Here is an 8,386-nt window from a genome sequence, read left to right as displayed (position 1 = left end):
CCAGAGAACAACTCAGGCACAAAGCCTCCCCCCCTCTCCCAGCTGCTTCCTGCATCTTGGGCCTTCCTGCCTCTGCCTCCTCCCCCGCCCTCTTCCCCTCCATCCTCTTCCTCCTCATCCTGATCTCCCACTCTGGAGCCCCCGGCCTGCCAGGGCTGGGGCCCTGCCTGCTCTGTAGGAGTGTCTGTGTGTGGGTCTTGTGGGCTCTTAACCAGTTCTGGGTTCCTGTGCCAGAGCTCTCTCTAGCATGGGGGGGGGGGATGGGAAGTGGGGAAAGCCGCCTGGGAACCCTGAATGTTGGGCTGGGGAGGAGCCAGGAACCACGGGCCCGGATCCCAGGGCTGGTGCTGAGGGGGAGGGAAGATGTGGGCTCAGAGCTGTGGCCAGAAATGAACCCAGACCTCTGGCTTTCCCATGCCACCTGCACTTCCCCCTCCCCAGTTTGGCACTTAGGGGTAGTACAGAGTGGCGAACCTCCCTCAGACCCTTGGCTTCCCAGGCCTTCCTAGAGGATCCCTTTCAGAAACCACCTTTGAGACCTGGATTTTCAAGGTTGGGACTTCCCCAGAAGCCACTCCCTGCAGCATCACACACACACACACACACACACACACACACACACCCCATCCACCCCCAGCTACAAGTCCGGAATCTCCCCAACTCTGGGTTCCAAGTTTGGGCCACGTCCTCAGAAGCTCCTGTGCTGACTGGAGGAGGGTGCAGGCCCCTGGCTGTTCTCCCCAGAATCTCCCACACCCTTAGTGGTGAGTCATGGCAGCTAGTCCCAGCCCAAGGGGTCTGTGCCCACGCTGTTGGCCAGGTGGGCACAGCCCCCAGTTTAGGAAGGTGGGATGAGGTGCCAGAGGCCCCGGGACACCCCCTACTCCCAGTATCTCCTGCAGCTGCTTGGAGGAAAGTAGGATAACTTCCAAGGATAAAGCCCTTTAAGGGCCTTGGGATAGTCAGCTGTGGGTAGAAGCCCAGATGTGAAGTGCCTGGGGCTAATGTGTGAAATTTTTACTCTCTGGGTTGCATGAGTAACAACCCCAGCCAAAAATCTCGCAGAAGCTTTCCTTCAACCCTAAGTGCTTTAGCAGTTCTCTATCCCCAGGGTCAGCAGGGTCAGATGGGTAGCAAACTGGGTGGTCATCTTCATCCCCCTCCTAGCTGCCTGGAAGAAGAGGGGCCAGGTCCAAACTGAAGACCCCAGCTTCTTTTTCCCAGGCTGCCCTCCTCATCTGTCCCCTGGGGTCCCCAGGGTCATTTGACCATCTCTGCTCTGTCCTTGTAGAGGAGACCTGCGTGGCCAAGTTGCCTGCAAGTCCTATTGGCTCCAGCCTAGGAGGGCGCAGGGCTCAACCCTGGGTTCCTTGGCTTCCTGGCTGGGTGACCTTGGAGAAGTCACTCACCCTCTCTGTGCACTGAGTGGACAAACCTAGGCCATGAGCGGTTCCCAGGCCGCAAGCTGTGGAGGCTGTCTCAGGCAGAGATAATTGGCTTCCAACTCCCCTGCTTGCGAAGCTCCTCCCTGTTTTCCCACACCTTCCACTTCTGAGGGGGGCCCTCTGGGAAGATGCACTTGGAAGCAGTCCCTGGAGGCTTGCTAGTTTTAAACACCAGTTTGTAACTGCAAAGAAGGTGATGAAGGTGGGGAGAGGCCTGATGGGTGATGATAAGCCCCAAGCCCTGGGCGCCCTGGACTCAGCCTGGGCTGAATGCCAAAGCTGGCAGCCCTGGGGCCTTGAGGCAGCTCTCTGAGCGTGGGTTTTTCCCTTGGCCGCTGCCACTTGAGTTGAGGCTAGTCTGGGCCCTGCCCTTCAAATATTTTAGAGTGAGCCAGTGGTTCCATGGCTTTTCCTTCCCCATCCCACCCCAAACCCTCCGCTGGGGACCAGACTGGCACAAAGAGTGTGAGTGTACCCTCACAGGCAGGAAACTCCACTCCAGGACTCCTGTGTTGGAGGGGCCTTTAGCAACTTTGAGGGGAATGAGGAAGGCCGAGCAATGGCATACCCTATTTTGGAGGAAAGAGACCAGGCTAGGATTCTTGAGGTCCAAATGCAGCCTTAGCTCCACCCACTTACTGGGTGACCTTGAACTAGTCATTTCCTCTCTCTAAGCCTTAGTTTTCTCAAAAAATTCAATCTGAATGTCTGGGTGTCTCCCAAAGCCCCAGGCGACCCTGGAAGTCCCACTGTGTATGTGGAACAGAGCTTGGAGACTATACCATTTTTAAGTTTGCAATCTGCTACTTCCTGCCAAAAGGACTTGTGCAAGTTCTGACATCTGTAAGCTGGGGCAAACACAGCAACGTCAGGATGCTCCAAGTGTACAGGGCACAAAGAAGGAGCTGTCAGTTGAGGGCACATGCGTATCTCCGGAGATGGCCGCGTGTGTTTATCCATCCCTCGAAAGGTGTAGCTGAGAGGGAATATACCTGTTTGTATTTCAAAGTGTCTCTTAAAGATTTATTTATTTATTTTTATTGGAAAGGCAGATTTTACAGAGAGAAGGAGATACAGATACTGATGCTGGTTCACTCCCCAAATGGCCGCAATGGCTCAAGTTGAGCCGATCCAAAGCCAGGAGCCAGGAGCCTCTTATGGGTCTCCCATGTGGATGCAGGGTCCCAAGCCTTTGCGGGAACATCCTTGACTGTTTTCCCAGGCCTCAACAGGGTGCTGGATAGACATGAACTGGCACCTATATGAGATCTCAACTTACACAAGACAAACATTTTACCACTAGACTACCAAACTGGGCCCCTCTTACTGCCTTTTAAAAGAGAAAAATATTTATTTGAAAAACATAGTGCCAGAGAAGGAGAGAGACAGATCCTCTACCTATCTACCAATTTACTCCCCAGGTGGTGCAGCAGCCAGATCTGGACCATGCCAATGCCAGCAGCCATGAACCCCATCCTGGCCTCCTACATGGAAGGCAGGGCGTCAGGTAATGGAACCACCTTCCGCTACCTTCCTAGATGCATTAGCAGGAAGCTGGATTGGAAGCAGAGCAGCAGGAAGAGCCACAAAACTGGCCCCGCCTTGTTCCCTATTAATGCACATTATGTGTCATTCAAAAATACCAGAGGCCTTCAGAAAATTCAGAGAAAATATGTATTATGGGAAAAAGAACGCATAGATGTAAAACATTCCCCTCCCCCCCCACGCACTAAAACAAACCTGATCTTATCATGTTGAGTGTATCCATGCACTGTTTGAAGTACCCTAGCATAAGCACCTCCTTGCAGCTCCTCCAACTCTTTTTCAGGATCTTTCTTAGCCTGAAGGTGACCTTCCAAAGGATTTGTCATTCCTGACTCTTGGGGCCTTGAGTTTCCCTCTGCACCTGCGGGGGGAGAAGTCCTGTGGTAGTGGCAGGGGGTTTCCTCCCATTGCCAGAACAGGCCCAATTGCCTGTTTCTCTATGTTGTCTGCCTTTCTTCTAGTCACTGTACTTCACTCCCATGCTGCTTGGCAAGTCCAGATCCCTCTGGAGTGTGGGGAGAGAGACAGAGGGAGGAAGGGCCCTGTGCGCTGTGTGTGTGTGTGTGTGTGTGTGTGTGTGTGTGTGTGTGTGTGTGTGTGTTTGGGACACACACTGCGGGAGGAGGAAGGGGACAGAGGAAAGATTTCTCCAAATCATCAGTTTCTTTAAAAGAAAGCCTATATTTAGCTGGGCTTAGAGGGCCTGTAAATATGTATTTTGCAACACAGACAGCCGTAGCTTGTGGGAGCTTCAGATTTAGGCAGGGAGGTAAAAAAAAAAAAAAAAAAAGTGGTGGTGGAGGGGGAGATTGGGCATGTATTTTATCATCAATGTATTTGAAGCTCTGCCTGCTTAGAATACACAGGTTTGCTTTGACAGTTTATCGTTTTCCTCTGCCCTCTGGGGCTCGTGGCGGTGAGATGGGGCTGACTGACAGCCACAGGAAGGAGTATGTTACCCCTCCCTTCCCCATCCCCACTGGCATAGCCAGCTTCTGCCAGGCTAGCCTGGTACGCAACACAGGTCCAGTCTGCCTGACTCTAACTTTCTAGTCTCCCACATTCAGCTCAGTGATGGGGGTGGGGTGAGAATGCCTGCCACTTCAGAGAGTCAGGGAACAAATGGAATTTACCAGTGCCAGTCCTGGGTCGTTTTTCTTCAGGTTTTCCCACACACAAGAACAAGAATGTTTGTATTTGAGCGAGGACCTTTTTTCTTTGTACCCAGATGTGTTGTTCTCACACATTCGCAACACTCCTCTCTAACTCCTTGGCTTTTTTTTTTTTGCATTATTTTGTTCAATGTAGCAGATCAAATGTATCTGAATTTCACTGCTACAACCATTTAAGTCTGTCTATCTGAAATTGTACATCTAAAGAGAGACAGAGATCTTACCAAATACCTACACCAAGCAAGATTGGACCCAGGTCCAGGAGCCTGGACTCAACCGGCTCTTCCAGGTAAGTAGGAAAGGACTCAACTCCTGCTGCCTCCCAGAAAGTGCAGTCTGCAGCAAGATGCAATTAGAAGCAGAGGCTGGGACTCAAACCCAGACCCTCTGACATGGGATGTAAGCATGCCAGGCAGCCACCTCATTGGGGCACCTAACATCGCTGCTCCTTCAAGCCCTTTGATGTGGACAGACAGGCTGTTGGCATTCAGCATCCTAACCGTGTTGTGCAGTCATCACCATCTGTTTCCAGAACTGTTCTTTCCTCTTTCAAAACTGCAACTCCATAGCAATGTAGCTCTGAGTTCCCCTTTGCCCGCCCCTTAGCAACCGCCACCCTCTGATCTCTAAGGATCTGGCTAGGTTAGGGCCTGGGGCGTCAGTGGACTCAGGTAGTGTTTGTTCTGATGCGATTGGTGTACTTCACTTAACATATTGTCTTCCTAGTTCATCTGTGTGGTGGATTGTGTCAGAATGTTTTTTTTTTCCCTCATAAAGCACAGCCCAGAACTTCATATTTCCCCGACATAGTGAAGCATTCATAAATGTAGTAGTATTTTGAAAAGTTATGTAACAACTGTCATGTGACATGCACAATTGTGTGTCTTTTCCCCACTTGGTGTGTTTTCATGACAGAGTCACACTGTTAAGAACTGTAGCTTGTCCTTGTGAACTTAGGTTTATTTTATCACATGAGTAAGTTATAAATTATTGACTCATTCCTCTATTGATGGGCATTTAGGTTGTTTCCATGTTTTGCTATTATAAGCAATACATGGACTTTTCTCTGAACCCATTTTTATATTTTTAAATAATTATTTTTATTTTTTGTTGCAAAGTCAGATATACAGAGAGGAGGAGAGACAGAGAGGAAGATCTTTTGTCTGATGATTCACTCTCCAAGTGACCTCAATGGCTGGTGCTGCGTCAATCCGAAGCCAGCAGCCAGGAACTTCCTCCAGGTCTCCCATGTGGGTGCAAGGTCCCAAGGCCACAAGCCGTCCTCAACTGCTTTCCCAGGCCACAAGCAGGGAGCTGGATGGGAAGTGGGGTCACTAGGATTAGAACCAGCACCCATATGAGATCCCAGCATGTTCAAGGTGAGGACTTGAGCCGCTAGACCATCGCACCGGGCCCCCTTATTTATTTGTATTGGAAAGTCAGATATACAGAGAGGAGTAGAGACAGAGAGAAAGATCTTTCATCCGTTCATTCACCCTCTGAGCGGCCAAGATGGTTGGAGCTGAGCCGATCCAAAGCCAGAAGCTTCATCCCAGTCTCCCACATTGTTGGTAAGGCCCCAAGCACTTGGCCCATTCTCTGCTGCTTTTCCCAGATGCATTAATAGGGAGTTGGATTGGAAATGGAGCAGCCCATGAGGGATGCTGGCATCACAGCTATGGTTTTATCTGCTAATCCTATAGCAGCAGCTCCTAAACCCTTCTCTGAGTAGGCAAGTTCATGTTGCACATGATCAGCCTTGCAAAAACAGCTAATCTTCGTAGCAACTGAACCAATTCACCCTCTCACCACCTGTGTCAGTACAAGACATTCTGTGGATCACATCCTTGCCAACATTTGCTCTTTCTGCCAATCCACTGGCTGGGAAGTGGAATCTCACAGGAAACTGCCATCCGTTCCTTCTTAAGCCAAGTGTCCATCAGCCATCTGGGGTTCCTCTGGACACCTCATGTGTGCTGTATCCTTGCCTGCCCTTTGGAGCTTTTCCTGCCAGTGACAGAAAAATCAGAGGACACAAGTAGATGTGGTTCGAGCAACAAGAAAATCCCATTTCACATCACAAGAAGCCCCAGGGTAGGCTGATGCACAGACTCCACTGGGCTGTATTCTTTTCATCTGCATTGGCCTACCTCTGGGACTTGGCCCTTGTGGTCCCTGGGGCCCTTCAGCCCCAGCTGTCTCATGGAGATCATGTCCATGGACAGAAGAAAATTGTGAGTTCTCTTTTATTTTAAACTTTAAACATTTTAAAAATTAATTTATTTTTAAAGATTTACTTATTTACATAGGGAAGGAGAGACAGAAAGACCTTCTACCTGCTAGTTCATTCCCTAAGTGGGCACAAAGATTTGAGCAGAGTTTCCATCCTGGAGCCCACCTCTCCCTAGGGGAGAGGGACAAGCACTGCAAACTTGCCCACATCTGCACCCATCAGTGACCAGAGGACCAAAATGATCATTGTTATAGTTAGACTAATCCTACCTGATGGGGCAAGGGAAAGCCCAGCCTCCTACGAAACTCAACCACCGAATCCCATCAGGGTTTTGTGTTCAGGGAAGAGAGGAGAGGCTGTCACTTGCAGTGGTGAAGGGCCCTGCTTTCTCCATGCTGGTCCCTGTGAGGTCCTCCTGTCCTCTGATCATTAACCTCTCATCTGCTTTATATGTTGCCAGCTTTGCCACCCAAGTTGTTGCTTATATTTCAAATTGGTTTATGACAGCGTGTTCATTTGGGAAATACCATAATGAAATCTGTCAGTCCTGGGTGAGTTGTGCTCCTTGCATGTACCAATCCCTTTTCCTCCTGCTGGATCCTAATTCTCTTAAAATTGTGTTGTTCCCTGTTGGGTCTTGAATTCATCTGGAATTAATACTTAGCGCACGGTGGGGGAGTTTCCGCGTGCAAAGCCCATGGTCCCAACGATCTGTCTTGAATGATCTCCCCTCTCTCACTGATTTGCAAGGCCACGGTCAGCATAAATCAGATTCCCACATCTGCTTAGACCTGGGGCTGAGCCTTTTACAGGTCCCTTTGTCTAGGCTGACACCCATCCCAAATTGTTTTAATTACTGTCCCTTTCATGGAAGCCTTGCTATCTGTTTGGGAATCTCCCTTCTTACTCTTTTTCAGAGTTGCTTAGTTATGTGAAAGATCCCATCGGAATACTCACTGGACACGCGTTTTCCCAACAAATCACCATGGACAGAAGTGCCTTCACGACAATCTTCTCAGCCCTAAACATTGGGTATCTTTGAACCATCCCATGCCTTGTAGAACCTTTGATAAACATGTGTTTATATCTTAAATACATCTTTGTAAGTTTCTTTCTAGGTTCTGTACATCTCTTACAGTATTTTTTTTATAAAGAGGCCATACTTTCTTTTTTTAATGCTTTAAAAAAAAAGATTTATTTTCATTGGAAAGTCAGATATACAGAGAGGAGGAGAGACAGAGAAGAAGATTTTCCATCTGTTGATTCACTCCCCAAGAGACTGCAATGGCCCAAGCTGAGCCAATCTGAAGCCAGGATGGTTGGAGCTTCTTTCAGGTCTCCCACATGGGTGCAGGGTCCCAAGGCTTTGGGCTGTCGACTGCTTTCCCAGGCCACAAGCAGGGAGTTGAATGGGAAGTGGGGCCGCCAGTATTAGAACTGGTGCTCATATATAGCAGCGGACGCAAGGTGAGGATTTTAGCCACTAGGCAACTACGCCAGGCCCAAGAGGCCATAATTCCTAATAAATTATTACTAGCCTATGGAAGTGCTGTTGGGTTGTGTCCTGGGGTTGAACGTTTTATCCAGCTATCTTTGCTAAACTCACTCATCTGATGGCCCCTGTACAATCCCTGGACTTTTCTCAGTAGCCACATCAGCTCCTAGAGATGCCTCGCGGGCAGCGACTTCTCAGCTTGGCTTTAGGCCTGGGCCACTCTGGCTTTGCCCTGGTATAAATAAATAACAGGCCCTTGGCTTTTTCCAGAGCCTTCCCGTTCACAAAGCACTTCTTCTCCCATTACTCCCATTGATCTTCAGGTCCCCACAGACAGACAGGGAGTGTCTGGTGGAAACAGCTCCGGGGTGCGAGTGAATGGGCTGAGGCACCTAGGCTTATCCCGGCTTCTTCCTTCTGAAATTAAATTTAGGCCACGAATGTTCCTTGACGTTCTCCAACTTCTGCTTAACGGCCTTGGCAGGCAGAGACTTGA

This window comes from Ochotona curzoniae, unplaced genomic scaffold (genome assembly GCF_017591425.1).
Source record: "Ochotona curzoniae isolate NIBS_2020 unplaced genomic scaffold, NIBS_Ocur_1.0 scaffold_2453, whole genome shotgun sequence".
NCBI classification, from domain to species: domain Eukaryota; kingdom Metazoa; phylum Chordata; class Mammalia; order Lagomorpha; family Ochotonidae; genus Ochotona; species Ochotona curzoniae.
This window is presented reverse-complemented; position numbering follows the sequence as displayed.